This window comes from Bidens hawaiensis, unplaced genomic scaffold (assembly GCF_021521415.1).
Source record: "Bidens hawaiensis isolate Kalapana, Puna unplaced genomic scaffold, B.hawaiensis_p1.1 tig00051387_1, whole genome shotgun sequence".
In the NCBI taxonomy this organism is placed as follows: domain Eukaryota; kingdom Viridiplantae; phylum Streptophyta; class Magnoliopsida; order Asterales; family Asteraceae; genus Bidens; species Bidens hawaiensis.
In genome coordinates this window covers 19,398-35,730 of record NW_027499213.1, presented here as the reverse complement: position 1 = coordinate 35,730, position 16,333 = coordinate 19,398, and the positions used below count along the sequence as shown (strand labels likewise).

The window sequence follows — 16,333 nt, the reverse complement described above, 5'->3', positions numbered from 1 at the left end:
CGTCCGCCTGAATGACCAGGAGGTAACGCCTCAGGACAGCTGTAATTAACTAATGGCTTTCTAGAAGGTTTACTAAGATACTTGCTTGGGCAATACGTGATCTCTCGGCCAATGAATAAAGGACACCTGACAAGGTCGTTATAACCGTGCACATGGCCAGGGTTATCTATCATCCTATCTCATAAGGACGCATGTCCAGGTTGTATACATGCATATGAAACGTATAGCTGAACCTATTATTTAAGGACACGTGTTAAGGTAGTTACGAGAGCATCTGCTGAAAAGGACAGCTGACCCAATCACCTTCCCACATCCTTCGGCTATAAATACCCTCTCAATCCTTATGAGGTATTCATTCACTCACACTGTACTTTCTTTATATACTTAAGTACTTTATCTTCATCAGAACTGTACTTATTCTCACGCCGGAGGGTGGTTACGGGAAGACCCCCCCCCCCCTCTTGTCCTTCCCGTAACGAGCTCACGGTTTTGTTTTTGCAGGTTTACGTCACTGGACTTTAGGAAGTTGGGCTTATATCGTATTGGTTGTTGTTCGTATCCTAACATGTGGACTCATCGGATCTAAGACCCGTCAAAGAGAGTAGATCCGTGTTTCTTCAGAAAAACCAATCAACCTGGCTGATATAATGAATTGATCGGTTGTAAGTTTCCCTAACACCTTTAATTTTGGTTCTATCGAACGATAAAAGGGACTCAAATTAACCAGCTTATGCACACCCATACTTAAGACACTATACTTACTCTCATAAGTCACGTTGGACATACCGAATACACGGTAACGTGTGTATTTACAATAACGTACAACAGTTTTATAATATGCATCAAGACTACCAGGTCTATATTTCTCATTTTAAATTCAACTACTACATTATAATAAATGATTCTTTTAAGTTTTACACATGATGAATGATATCATCATTATTTGGTTGCTAAAAAAATATTAAAATTAAAAAATGTAACAAATCAAAATGTATAATTTTCGTTATTATTATTCTATAAAAGGGAGTAGGTAACTAACCAGACAGCATATCACGGTTTTCTTTGTATATCGGTTCCGGTTTACCTACTTTAAACTAATTGATTCGTTGTAGGGTGACTTTTTTCTTTCTTTTTTTTTTTTTTGTTTTTTTGTTTTTATTGTTTTTTGTTTTATTGAGTGCTAAAGATCATGTATCATATATATGAAGTTAGAAACCAATAAGTACAAATAACTAAAATATCAGCAATTTGAAGTTACGCCAATTTTTCTGCTCTAGCGATTGGAATCTGGTTTGATGAACTCACACCTGCTTGCTAGCGAAAATTTTATCATTTTGGGATTTAAATATTCAAATGCATAATAAAATGAATAATATATTCGCTTGTAATTTTAAACCAGTTTAAAATGAAAGAAATGAAATGCTTACATACACATGTGTAAATTATATTATATGAATATGATATACAATAAAAATATATAAATAAAATAATTATTTGATGGTTATTATGTAAATAAGTATGTTTGTTAAGAAGTAAAGAAAGTAATGTAATGTTTTGTACATCTTATTACAGTAAAATAAAATTGGGTACTGAAGTACTGTATCGTACCCGTATCGAATGTCAATAAAACTAAATATCGAGTATCGTTCTAAATATATTGGTACGATACGAATACTGGTACTGGTATCGGTACGAGTATTTTGGTATAGTGCCATCTTTGGTATCGCTTTGCCTTTTTCTTTTCCAAGTCTCTAATGATCTTGGTACCCATATCGGCATAGTAATAAATAAACTAAATCAGTACGAGTACCAGTACGGAACATGTACCAAAATAGCTAAATTGGGATGGGAACCGGTATAGTACCGACATTCAATAAACAATTATACCAATAGACTTATACCACAACCAAAAGATAATACCAAAACCAAACGTCGATGAACTTCAAGAGCCGATTTATGATTAATATACGGTTGAATCTATTTTAATACAACCTCTACATATTTCAAATGGGTACTCATAATAATTTGTATGTGTATATTTCCCAAACTTCTAACCCATGTTCCATGGTAAGAGGGTAGCCCCATGACTTACTATTAGTCTATTTTAGCTGAACGACCATTGAATATATTGAACCCACCCTTACCAACTCCCTCAAGCCTCAATTACTATAAATAAAACTGGTGGACTTGCAAAACACAAATACATACACACAATATGATCAAGCCCATGGTCACCGTTATCTTCCTTGTCGTCTTAGCCACTGGAGCCTTGGCTCAAACCTCTAACGACGTGAAATGGGCCAAGCGCGCAGACACGGGTTCACAAGTTGTAACAACCATGCAATTCTACTTCCATGACACCTTGAGTGGTAGCAACCCAAGTGCAATCAAGGTGGCTCAACCGCAGTCATCATCAACCAACTCACTTGGCGGGTTTGGTAACCTCATGATGATTGATGACCCGTTGACCGAAGGACCCGAGAAGAACTCCAAGCTTATTGGACACGCTCGTGGGATGTATGGTCAAGCCGCACAAGATGGGCTCGGGTTGATTATGGTTTTAAACTATGGGTTCATTGATGGAATCTATAAAGATAGTTCATTTAGCCTTTTGAGTTTAAACCCTGCAATGCAACCGGTTCGTGAGATGACTATAGTTGGTGGTACCGGACTTTTTCGTCTTGCGCGCGGGTATGCTTTGGCTCAAACATATTGGCTTGATCCTAGTACTGGTGATGCAATTGTCGGGTATAATGTAACGGTTGTAACTTATATTTAAGTTACATCTGGAAAGATATATAGAAGGTACATTTGTGGTAATTTAATTTTAAACTTTAGCTTATTTGTAAGTCGATGCGTTGAGTTGGTCTATTTACAATTTTATACAACTGGATTTGTACTAATCTAATCGGGCCCTGCCCATAGTCTATAATGCTATCTATAAGTTTATGATGGTTATGAAACTGAAAATAATTAGGTTTCTAATTGTGAATTTGTGATTAAGTACTTTAAAAAATAGGCTTATAATGGTTTCGAGCGATTTGTCCCTTGTAACATATAAATATAACATATAAAAAATAGGCTTAAAATAGGCTCGCATGCATGTAGAGGTGCACAAATCGGGTATTAGAAAAACCCGGGTTCGGGTATTATCGGATATTAACAGTACCTGGGTCGGTTCGGGTCCAGGTATTGGCTTGAAAAATCATACCATATGTATCGGGTTCGAGTCGGGCATTGAACCGGGTCTTCAATACCCGGGTATTTGAATAGTCTATTTTCGGGTATTTAAAAACTCGTTTTCCGGGTATTTGAATACCCAATTTTCGAGTATTAAAAAACCAATTTGTCACCTAGATAGATCTGGTCCTTCCGGATAAAATAAAACCACTAAATCGTCTTCAATGAAGTTGATCGTCTTCATTTAATCCTCTAGGTCGTGAGTTCCAATTGTCTTTTCAAAAAGTCTCCGACTTGAGCCGCTCGACATGATTTCACATGTTTCAAAATCGTTATTGAATTCGACCTCAACATAAAACCACAATAAACGCAGGAGCTTTCACTGGACCGGACGACATTTGACATAACTCGAAATAAACCCAAATTGATGATAATCGAGCTTTAGAACTAGAAACGATACCAACATAAGAAGAAGCCATTTTCTTCAAGTGTTGTGACTTATGAGTTGTGACTAAAACCAAATGTCAACCAACTATTTTATACTACTTATAGTGTAGAAAACTAGAGATACATTAAAAACATATTAACGGTCAAAATTCATAAAGACAAAAACTAGAAAACTAAAGATATGTTGCTCACTCGCTGGGGTGGTGAGTTCTTTCTCATAGACAAAAGGGGGAGATTTGTTGGGGTATTTTTGCCCATGAGAAAACCTAACAATTATAGATTACATGGGTTATTACTATACTAGTATTATTATTTAGTAATATAAATTAAAGAATATATATATATATATATATATATATATATATATATATATATATATATATATGCATATTTTTTTGTTGCTTTCGGATCAGACATAACCAAATTGGTTGTTTTACTTGGGTCCATGACCACAAAAGTTGGAGTTTGATTGATGCGCTTTTGTGTGGATGACAAGAAACGACATTGATGTTAATAGGTTTTGTTTTTCTTGAGAATGCATTCGGCATACAACATACACTAATATACGAATTACGAAAGAAGGTTTGGAGTATTTTCTGGTTGTTTCTCTCTGGCCGATTAATATAGAGTGACAAAGAGAATATTCTTGGTGCTCCAAGCTTTGGTTGTTTTGTGAAGATAAGAGACGTTCCAGAGATCGGTTCTTTCTCGTAGGTGATACCTCTTACTCGTATTCTTTTGTAGTTTGATTCCATATACTTGAAGATTGTTTGTACCAAGTATATGATGTTTTGTGTATATCTCTAGTTTTACCTAGAGAAGACTTTGTAATTCTATTATTGGTGATAGTGGATTTGAAGCGGCTCTAGTAGTCCCGTGGTTTTTACTCTCGCCTTGAGAGGTTTTCCACGCAAAAATTCTTGTGTTCTTATTTACTTTTAGATTACCCTATTTTGTTTGCATCCTCATTGATTCATTGGGGTCGGGAAAAAGTTTAGCCAAACGAAGATTAATTCCGCAATTTTGTTTACTGTTCGTGGCTAGGTGGTCGTTTTTCCCAACAGAGTGGTATCAGAACTTCGGCTCTTGTTCTTGGGTTAAGAATTCCTTGAACGATGGAAGCTAATACGGGTAAGATGGTGAATTTGAATGGTTCTAATTATAATGTTTGGAAAGGCAAGATGGATGACCTTCTATATGTGAAGGATTATTATTTGCCTGTTTTTAGTACCGAAAAACCTGAAGATAAAACTGTTTAAGAGTGGAATATTTTGCATAGAAAGGTTTGTGGGTATATTCGGCAATGGGTTGATGATAATGTTTTGAACCATATTAGCGGGGAGAGTCATGCTCGTACTTTATGGACCAAGCTTGAAGAGTAGTATGCTCGGAAGACCGGGAACAATAAGTTGTTCTTGATTAAACAGTTGATAAACTTGAAATACCGTGATGGAACTCATGTTACTTATCATTTGAATGTTTTTCAGGGTGTTATTAATCAGCTTGCAGGTATGGGTATTAAGTTTGAATACGAGATACAAGGTTAATGGCTTCTTGGTACTTTACCAGATTCTTGGGAGACTTTTAGGACATCATTGTCCAACTCCGCAGCAAACGGTATAATCACTACGGAATTGGCTAAAGGTAGTATTATAAATGAAGATATAAGAAGAAAGTCACAAGGTTCCTCTTCACATTCAGATGCCTTGGTTACCGAAAGTAGGGGGGAAGCCATAGCAGAGGTCCGAGTAATAAAGAAAAGCACCGCAGTAAGTCTAGAGGGAAGTTTGAATATTATAAGTGTCATCATTGTGGTAGAAAAGAGCACACAATAAAATATTGTAGACAACTGAAAAGAGGAGAATAAGAAAGCTAATTACAACAATAAAAAGAACAACTACAAGAAATATGAAGGTGATGAAGGTACTTCTGAAACTAACACTGCCACCGAAGAGTTTTATATTTGTTGTGATTATGATAGGGTGAACATTGCATGTGATGATTCGAGTTGGGTTGTTGACAGTAGTACTAATTGTCATGTGACATCACAAAGGGATTTTTATTCGTCTTATACTCATGGTGATTTTTGGAATGTCAAGATGGTTAATAGTGGGCTATCAGAGATCGTTGGTGTTGGGGATGTTTGCTTGAATTTTGATACCGGGATGGATTTGGTTTTACACATTGTAAAACATGTTCAGTATATTAGACTTAATTTGATCTCCGCAGGCACATTAGATGATGATGGTTTCCACAGTAACTTTGGTGATGGAATTTGGAAACTCACTTGTGGTTCGTTGATCGTGGCCAGAGGTGAAAGAACTTCAAAGTTGTAAATGGCACATCTAAAGACATCCAGAGATTCGGTTAATTCATTGAATTAATTCTGATGTGACTGGTATGTGGCATAAGACACTTGCTCACATGAGTGAAAAGGGGATGTCTATTTTATTGAAGAAAGATGCCTTGTCCGGTGTGAAAGATGTTCATTTTAAGAAGTGTTTTCATTGTATGAATGGTAAGCAAAATAGAGTTTCTTTTCATAGTCATCCGCCTCATAAAAAAGACAGTATACTTGAATTGGTGCATTCAGACGTTTGTGGTCCTATGAAGACTAGAACACTTGGGGGCTGCTTATATTTTGTCACATTTATAGACGATCATTCAAGGAAGGTATGGGTTTATACTTTAAAGTCTAAAGATCAAGTATTTGATGTTGTTAAGCAGTTTCATGCCCTAGTTGAGATACAGACTGGCAAGAAGCTCAAGTGTATTCGTACAGATAATGGAGGTGAATATATTGGTCCTTTTAATGCTTATTGTAGAGAGAAATGTATTCGACACTAAAGGCCACCTCCTAAGACACCACAGTTGAATGGTTTAGCAAACAGATGAACAGAACTTTGGTTGAAAGGTTTAAGTGTTTTCTCTCACATATAGGGTTGCCTAATTCCTTTCGGGGAGAAGCTTTAAATACAGTGGTACATGTTATTAATCTTACTCCTTGTATTCCTTTGCATAATGATGTTCCAGACAGGGTTTGGAGTGGCAAAAATGTTTCGTATCGTCATTTGCGGGTCTTTGGATGCAAAGCATTTTTGCATATTCCCAAAGATTAAAGATCAAAGCTTGATGTGAAGTCCAGACAGTGTATATTACTTGGGTATTGAGAAGACACAGGTAGGTTCCTCAGTACACTGATGATCTCATTCATTTGGATCCTATTCCTACTCAACATTCTTAGCCACATAACGAAAATGGTATTCAAAATGATAAACAACATGGTACCGATAATGTTGATAATCAAGAGCAGGTAGAGTTGGATGAGGATATTCATCCTGAGTTACCAGTAGATATGCCTGCATTTGTCCCACTCAGGCGGTCTACTAGAGACCGTCAACCTTTTACTCGTTATTCGACTGGTGAGTATGTCTTACTCATTGATGGGGAAGAGCCCGAGTATTATAAAGAGGCCATGGAACATAAGCATAAAGAGAGTGGGTTGAAGCCATGCAAGATGCAATGAATTCCTTGTATGAGAACAATACCTTTGAGTTGGTAAAGTTGCCTAAGGGCAAAAGAGCTTTGAAGAACAAGTGGGTCTACAAATTGAAGACTGAAGAACATACCTCACGGCCTAGGTACAAGGCAAGATTGGTGGTCAAAGGGTTCAGTCAAAGAGAAGGTATTGATTTTGATAAGATTTTCTCTCCAGTTGTGAATATGAGTTCCATCAGGGTGGTCCTTGGTTTAGCTGCTAGTCTTGAACTTGAGGTTGAGAAAATGGACGTTAAGACAGCATTCCTTCATGGTTATCTGGTCAAAGAAATCTATATGGAGCAACCTGAAGGTTTTCAGGTTAAAGGTGAAGAATATTATGTTTGTAAACTTCATAAAAGTCTTTATGGGTTGAAGCAAGCACCGAGACAGTGGTACAAGAAATTTGAGTCAATTATGTGAAGCAAGGCTACCGAAAGACCGCGTCTAATCACTGTGTTTTTTTAAGAGGTTTGCTGATGATGATTTCATCATATTATTTCTTTATGTTGATGATATGTTGATTGTAGGCAAGAATGTAGAACGAATTGTCCAGCTGAAGAAAGAGTTAAGAAATTCGTTTTCTATGAAAGACTTGGGGCCAGCTAAGAATATTCTTGGCATTCGGATTACTAGAGATAGAGTTTCAAAGAAGTTTCACATGTCACAAGAGCAATACATTGAAAATGTGCTTAGCAGATTCAAGATGTCGAAAGTTAATGTAGTTAGTACACCTCTTGCTCCCAACTTTAAGTTAACTGGAAAAGACTGCCCTACTTCTTAGAGAGAGATTGAAGATATGGATGGTGTTACATATGCATCAGTGGTTGGAAGCTTGATGTATGCAATGGTATGTACACGGCCTGATATTGCCAATGCAGTATGTTGGGTCAAGAGTTTGACCCAAATGAGGAGATTTGACCTAAACGAAGAATATGGAAGATTGGAATCTTCTCAACCATCTTCTCAACCTCCTCAGAAACTGCTAAGTATTGAATCCGAGCACACCTTGGAACTCCGAGCAAGCTTTTACTTAGCCGAGTACGAGATTTTTCCTTCCGGGCAAGGTATACTTCAAATAGTCTTCTTAAGTGGATATCCGAGCAAGGTATGCTTTTTAGTGACTTCCCGAGTAAGGATCACTGATTTGGCATCTCCGAGCAAGGTTCACTTTGTCAAGCAGGGTTGTTCTTCAAGACCAAGTATTTTACTCTTCCGAGTAAGGTATGGTTAACCAAGTCCAAGAAGCCAAGTAATTGGAAGACCGGGCAAGGTATTTATAATTAAATATGGTCCGAGTACACTTGATGAGTTAAGAGAATATTTCTAAGTTATATCGAGTAAGGATCAGCTCAAGCAAGGTACAGTGATTCCCGAGTACGCTTTGCTAATAAGTTATTCAATGACAAAGAGCCGAACAGGACCATAGAAGAACAGGGTTGCTCGTAAGGAGTTATCGGGCAAAGTCTGATAAATTCAAGAAGACTGAAGTCTACTCGGTGAATATTTTACTTGGTAAAATATTCTTTAAGTAAAGTCTACCCGGAAACTGATTCTCGAGTACACTTCTATGTTTACCAAGTCTGAAGGAAGGCCGAGTACACTGCGTACTCGGAGACTGATGATTAATGAAAAGCCTACCCGGAAGACTTGTTTTACACTTAGTTTTATTTTTGAATATGTAATTTGAATATGTATTATCGGATAGGGTTTCTAGAAGGAATGACAGCTGTCCTAGGTTGGCAGGCCTATAAATAGAATATTTAGGGCACGCCGCCAAAAAAAATAGTAGACAGAAAAAGGCAGAACACACAATACGGATAAGACTGACTTATTTATTGAGAGAATTTTGTGTGACGGCTGTCTTAGGATTCCTAGAAAAACCTAAATCGATTATCCTTTTGTATGATTAACATTATATAAATGGAAATCTTTTGAGTGAATCTTGTGTGTGCCTTCTGTCTTTGAATATTCATTGCAACCGTATGTTTGTTATTGATTCCGCCTTTAACAAACGGTCATCTTTCTAAATATAGTAACCCGTCATTAACTCTCTTGTCAACACGATTAATTTTGTGTGAGTTATGACATGATTAATTAAGATCCGAGCCGAATCGAACATATAAGGGGACCTGACAAGTGGTATCAGAGCTGATTACTGCTATTTTTAGAAAGAGTGTTGCTGATTGAGGATTTGAAGAAGAATGACGTAAGCAGGCACTGTTCGATTGATTTGTGACGTCAGCAGCCCTGTTCTTCATTTTTCTTCCAGATCTACAATTTTTGGAGTTTTATTTTCCTTGATTAAATTAAAGGGTTTTAATATTTATATCTAAATCTTGTTCTAATCATATCAGACACATCAGATCTGAGCTTTCGGTTTCAGATATGATTATTTTGAAAAACTTTTTATCAAAGAAACTGATTTTTGATTTCTCAAAATGTCTGGATATGAGGAACAAGAGGTGTCTACTAACAAGATACCAAGGTTGTATGGACAGGAAAACTTTATCAAATGGAAGGTACTCTTTGAAGCAGCCGTATGCTACAATGACATTGACATGTGGAACTCCATCAAGAATGGTCCGCAAACTACTGTAGAAGAAGGTGCAAATGCTACTACAACTGCTAGATGAGAAAGGTGGATGACAAAGCCTTGGCTATGATTAAGCTAGGTTTGTCATGGGAGATACTTACCAAGGTGGATCATCACACAACTGCCAAACAAATGTATGATGCCATCCTTGAGATGTATGAAGGGAACTCTGAACTGAAAAACATAAAGAAGCAAAGATTGAAGCAACAGTTGGAAAGATTCAAATATAGGGATGGAGAAAGGTTGAAATCAATACAAGAACGTTTTATGAGTATTGTGAATGAGTTGAGAACAACTGATTATGTAATGACTGAGTTTGATTTGAATACAAAGTTGCTCAACTCAATGCCAAAAGAATGGTATACTTCTTGCAAATTCATCCTTCAAAAGCAGAATTTCAATGAATTGAAATTAGATGATGTGGTATGTTTTCTTCAAGCTGCTGAACTTGAAATGATTGAGAATGAAATGATCAAGGAAGATAGACCAAGCTTCAATATTTCAAATGCATTGATTGCCCCTATGGGAAACCTGTCAACAAAGAACCAACAACAAATTCCCATCATAGAAGAACCATCTGAACATAATGTTGTGACTCCAAAATCTTTCATTGGGGGTAGCACAAGTACTCAAGGAAATCAGCAGAGGTTCAATATGCAACTAATTGATGATTCTGACTCTGCGTCTATGTCTAGTGGAAATGTTACTAACCCTATAACAGGACATGTTCAAAACAATGAAACACAAGCTTTGTTGTCTATGTTCACTGAGTCATATAATGCATTTGTTGCAAAAAACATGATTCACACAAGTATGGTTCAAGATGATTTAGAACAAATAGATGCAGATGATTTAGAAGACATGGATTTGAAATGGCAAGCTGCCATGTTGGGTTTGAGAAGTAGAAGGCTGTACAACAGAACTGGTAGATCTCTGGTCTCTGGTCCTAATGACAGGATTGGGTTTGACAAGTCAAAAGCAATATGCTACAATTGTCAGAAACTTGGTCATTTTGCAAGAGAATGCAATCAACCAAGAAATTTTCAGATAAATCAATTTCAGAATCAACAACCAGGAGATCAGCATCAATATCAACAGAATCAATCAAAAGGTCAGCAGCATTACCAACAAAATCAGCCAAAATTCAACAACAACAGCAATAAAATGAACAACTTCAACAACAACAACTACAACCCAAACTTCAACAACTTTCAGTGTCAAATGAATAATCAACAACAAAGTATGCAACAGAATCAAGGTTTTCAAATGAATAACAATCAAAACCTTCAAGCTGTTCAAAATGTTCCAAACAACACTGTTCCAGCAAATCAAAATCAGATCAGAAATCAAGGAAATGTGGCAGTGACTACACAACATGAAGGAAGTTTTGATTAGAGCAGTCATGAAGAGGACATTGCAGATGATATCAGGAAAGCAAATGTGGCATTCATGGCTATAATTGAGAAAGAAAAGGGATCATCTTCTCAGGAACAGGCCACTCCATTGAATGATATATGGTATATGGATAGTGGTTGTTCTAGGCACATGACTTGTGACAAGAGGTCACTTGTGAACTATGAAGAGAAATATGAAGGTCCTGTTGCCTTTGGGAGTGATGAAAATGGTGGAAAGATTGTGGGAAAAGGAATTTGACAAATGGAAAGGTGTCATTTGATAATGTGTTTCATGTTGAGGGACTTCAATACAATCTTCTGAGCATATCACAGATGTGTGATAAAGGTTACAAAGTTAGTTTTGATGATTCTCATTGCTTCATATTAAAACCTGAATTTGTAATTCCACCTGAGATGATTATGATGATGGCACCCAGAAATGGCAACTTATATGAGTTAAATATGAAAGAAGCCATTTCAAGAGGTGGTGCATGTGTTGTTTCCAAAGCCACTGAAAATGAATCAAAATTGTGGCATAGGAAATTGTGTCATGTAAACTTAAAGAACATGAATAGACTGGTCAAGGGTGAACATGTGATTGGTTTACCTACAAGAGAATTTAAGTTTGATGATCACTGTGACTCATGTCAAAAGGGAAAACAACACAAATCTACTCATAAGACAAAGCTCATCAATTCAATTGATCAACCACTTGAGTTACTTCACATGGATCTTTTTGGTCCTGTGAGTGTGCCAAGTATTGGAAAGAAAAGATACTGTTTGGTGATCATTGATGACTATTCTAGATATACTTGGGTCTATTTCCTAAGTACCAAGGATGAGTCTGCTGAGTTGATTATGGGTAATGATTGAGAACAAGCTGAATAAGAAAGTCAAAATGATGAGAAGTGACAATGGTACAGAGTTCAAAAATGGAGGCTCTGCCGCTGATTACAGCTATTTCCGAGTTCCTGTTGATAGTCCGACGACTCTGTCATTGTTGCTAGATGCTTTGTTTTTGGGTGAAAATATTTGATACCGTTTTCGAACTGTGATGGTCTTACACCGGAGTTCTTTTAACCTTTGTTTTTTAGATAGAAACCGAGGCAAAACAAGGTGTTTCCGGGTTTTAACCATTCGACGGTGGTTTCATCAGATATGGCCGACGAACAACAATTTCCATCCGTCTCATCAGTGGCTCTCTGCCACTGATTACAGCTATTGCCGAGTTCCAGTTGATGTTCTGACGACTCTTTCATTGTTGCTAGATGCTTTATTTTTGGGTGAACATATTAGATACCGTTTTCGAACTGTAATGGTCTTACACTAGAGTTCTTTTAACCTTTGTTTTTTAGATAGAAACGAAGGAAAAACAAGGTATTGTCAGGTTTTAACCATCCGACTGTGGTTTCATCAGATTTGGCCGACGAATGACCATTTCCGACCATGTCATCTATGGCTCTCTGCCGCTAATTACAGCTATTGCCGAGTTCCTGTTGATGGTCCGGCGACTTTGTTATTGTTGCTAGATGCTTTGTTTTTGGGTGAACATATTTGATGCCGTTTTCGAACAGTGATTGTCTTACACCGGAGTTCTTTTAACCTTTGTTTTTTAGATAGAAACCGAGGCAAAACAAGGTGTTTTCGGGTTTTAACAATCCGACGGTGGTTCATCAGATATGGCCGACGAACAACAATTTCCAACCGTCTCATCAGTGGCTCTCTGCCGCTGATTACAGCTATTTCCGAGTTCCTGTTGATGGTCCGACGACTCTGTCATGATTGCTAGATGCTTTGTTTTTGGGTGAACATATTTAATTCCGTTTTCGAACTGTGATGGTCTTACGCCGGAGTTCTTTTAACCTTTGTTTTTTAGATAGAAACCGAGGCAAAACAAGGTGTTTCCAGGTTTTAACCATCCGACGGTGGTTTCATCAGATATGGCCGACGAACAACAATATCCAACCGTCTCATCAGTGGCTCTCTGCCGCTGATTACAGCTATTTCCGAGTTCCTGTTGATGGTCGGACGAATCTGTCATTGTTGCTAGATGCTTTGTTTTTGGGTTAACATATTTGATACCGTTTTCGAACTGTGATGGTCTTACGCCGGAGTTCTTTTAACCTTTGTTTTTTTGATAGAAAGAGAGGTAAAACAAGGTGTTTCCGGGTTTTAACCATTCGACAGTGGTTTCATCAGATATGGCCGATGAACAACAATTTCCAACTGTCTCATCAGTGGCTCTCTGCCGCTGATTACAGCTACTGCCGAGTTCCTGTTGATGTTCTGACGACTCTTTCATTGTTGCTAGATGCTTTGTTTTTGGGTGAACATATTAGATACCGTTTTCGAACTGTGATGGTCTTACACTAGAGTTCTTTTAACCTTTGTTTTTTAGATAGAAACGAAGGAAAAACAAGGTGTTGTCGGGTTTTAACCATCCGACTGTGGTTTCATCAGATTTGGCCGACGAATGACCATTTCCGACCATGTCATCTATGGCTCTCTGCCGCTGATTACAGCAATTGCCGAGTTCCTGTTGATGGTCCGACGACTCTGTCATTGTTGCTAGATGCTTTGTTTTTGGGTGAAAATATTCGATACCGTTTTTGAACTGTGATGGTCTTACACCGGAGTTCTTTTAACCTTTGTTTTTTAGATAGAAACGAAGGAAAAACAAGGTATTGTCGGGTTTTAACCATCCGACTGTGGTTTCATCAGATTTGGCCGACGAATGACCATTCCGACCATGTCATCTATGGCTCTCTGCCGCTGATTACAGCTATTGCCGAGTTTCTGTTGATGGTCCGACGTCTTTGTTATTGTTGCTAGATGCTTTATTTTTGGGTGAACATATTTGATGCCGTTTTCGAACTGTGATGGTCTTACACCAGAGTTCTTTTAACCTTTGTTTTTTAGATAGAAACCGAGGCAAAACAAGGTGTTTTCGGGTTTTAACCATCCGACGGTGGTTTCATCAGATATGGCCGACGAACAACAATTTCCAACCGTCTCATCAGTGGCTCTCTGCTGCTGATTACAGCTATTTCCGAGTTCCTGTTGATGGTCCGGCGACTCTGTCATGGTTGCTAGATGCTTTGTTTTTGGGTGAACATATTTGATTCCGTTTTCGAACTGTGATGGTCTTACGCCGGAGTTCTTTTAACCTTTGTTTTTTAGATTGAAACCGAGGCAAAACAAGGTGTTTCCAGGTTTTAACCATCCGACGGTGGTTTCATCAGATATGGCCGACGAACAACAATTTCCAACCGTCTCATCAGTGGCTCTCTGCCACTGATTACAGCTATTTCCGAGTTGTTGTTGATGGTCCGACGACTCTGTCATTGTTGCTAGATGCTTTGTTTTTGGGTGAACATATTTGATACCGTTTTCGAACTGTGATGGTCTTACGCCGGAGTTCTTTTAACCTTTGTTTTTTAGATAGAAACCAAGGCAAAACAAGGTGTTTCCGGGTTTTAACCATCCGACGGTGGTTTCATCAGATATGGCCGACGAACAACAATTTCCAACCGTCTCATCAGTGGCTCTCTGCCGCTGATTACAGCTATTTCCGAGTTCCTGTTGATAGTCCGACGACTCTGTCATTGTTGCTAGATGCTTTGTTTTTGGGTGAAAATATTTGATACCGTTTTCGAACTGTGATGGTCTTACACCGGAGTTCTTTTAACCTTTGTTTTTTAGATAGAAACCGAGGGAAAACAAGGTGTTTCCGAGTTTTAACCATTCGACGGTGGTTTCATCAGATATGGCCGACGAACAACAATTTCCATCTGTCTCATCAATGGCTCTCTGCCGCTGATTACAGCTATTGCCGAGTTCCTGTTGATGTTCTGACGACTCTTTCATTGTTGCTAGATGCTTTGTTTTTGGGTGAACATATTAGATACCGTTTTCGAACTGTAATGGTCTTACACTAGAGTTCTTTTAACCTTTGTTTTTTAGATAGAAACGAAGGAAAAACAAGGTATTGTCGGGTTTTAACCATCCGACTGTGGTTTCATCAGATTTGGCCGACGAATGACCATTTCCGACCATGTCATCTATGGCTCTCTGCCGCTGATTACAGCTATTGCCGAGTTCCTGTTGATGGTCCGACGACTTTGTTATTGTTGCTAGATGCTTTGTTTTTGGGTGAACATATTTGATGCCGTTTTCGAACTGTGATGCTCTTACACCGGAGTTCTTTTAACCTTTGTTTTTTAGATAGAAACCTAGGCAAAACAAGGTGTTTTCGGGTTTTAACCATCCGACGGTGGTTTCATCAGATATGGCCGACGAACAACAATTTCCAACCGTCTCATCAGTGGCTCTCTGCCGCTGATTACAGCTATTTCCGAGTTCCTGTTGATGGTCCGACGACTCTGTCATGGTTGCTAGATGCTTTGTTTTTGGGTGAACATATTTGATTCCGTTTTCGAACTGTGATGGTCTTACGCCGGAGTTCTTTTAACATTTGTTTTTTAGATATAAACCGAGGCAAAACAAGGTGTTTCCAGGTTTTAACCATCCGACGGTGGTTTCATCAGATATGGCCGACGAACAACAATTTCCAACCGTCTCATCAGTGGCTCTCTGCCGCTGATTACAGCTATTTCCGAGTTCCTGTTGATGGTCCGACGACTCTGTCATGGTTGCTAGATGCTTTGTTTTTGGGTGAACATATTTGATTCCGTTTTCGAACTGTGATGGTCTTACGCCGGAGTTCTTTTAACATTTGTTTTTTAGATATAAACCGAGGCAAAACAAGGTGTTTCCAGGTTTTAACCATCCGACGGTGGTTTCATCAGATATGGCCGACGAACAACAATTTCCAACCGTCTCATCAGTGGCTCTCTGCCGCTGATTACAGCTATTTCCGAGTTCCTGTTGATGGTCCGACGAATGACCGTCTCATCTGTTGCTCCCTGCCGCTGATTACAGCTATTGCTGAGTTTCTGTTGATGGTCCGATGTCTTTGTTATTGTTGCTAGATGCTTTATTTATGGGTGAACATATTTGATGCCGTTTTCGAACTGTGATGGTCTTACACCTGAGTTCTTTTAACCTTTGTTTTTTAGATAGAAACCGAGGCAAAACAAGGTGTTTTCGGGTTTTAACCATCCGACGGTGGTTTCATCAGATATGGCCGACGAACAAAAATTTCCAACCGTCTCATCAG

The 16,333-nt window shown here is 38.3% G+C and overlaps 1 pseudogene; it reads left to right on the top strand.

The window, feature by feature from the left end:
• The first annotated feature begins 2,011 nt into the window (after positions 1 to 2,011).
• Positions 2,012 to 2,867, top strand: LOC143599016 (dirigent protein 23 pseudogene; annotated as a pseudogene).
• The last annotated feature ends 13,466 nt before the right edge of the window (positions 2,868 to 16,333 follow it).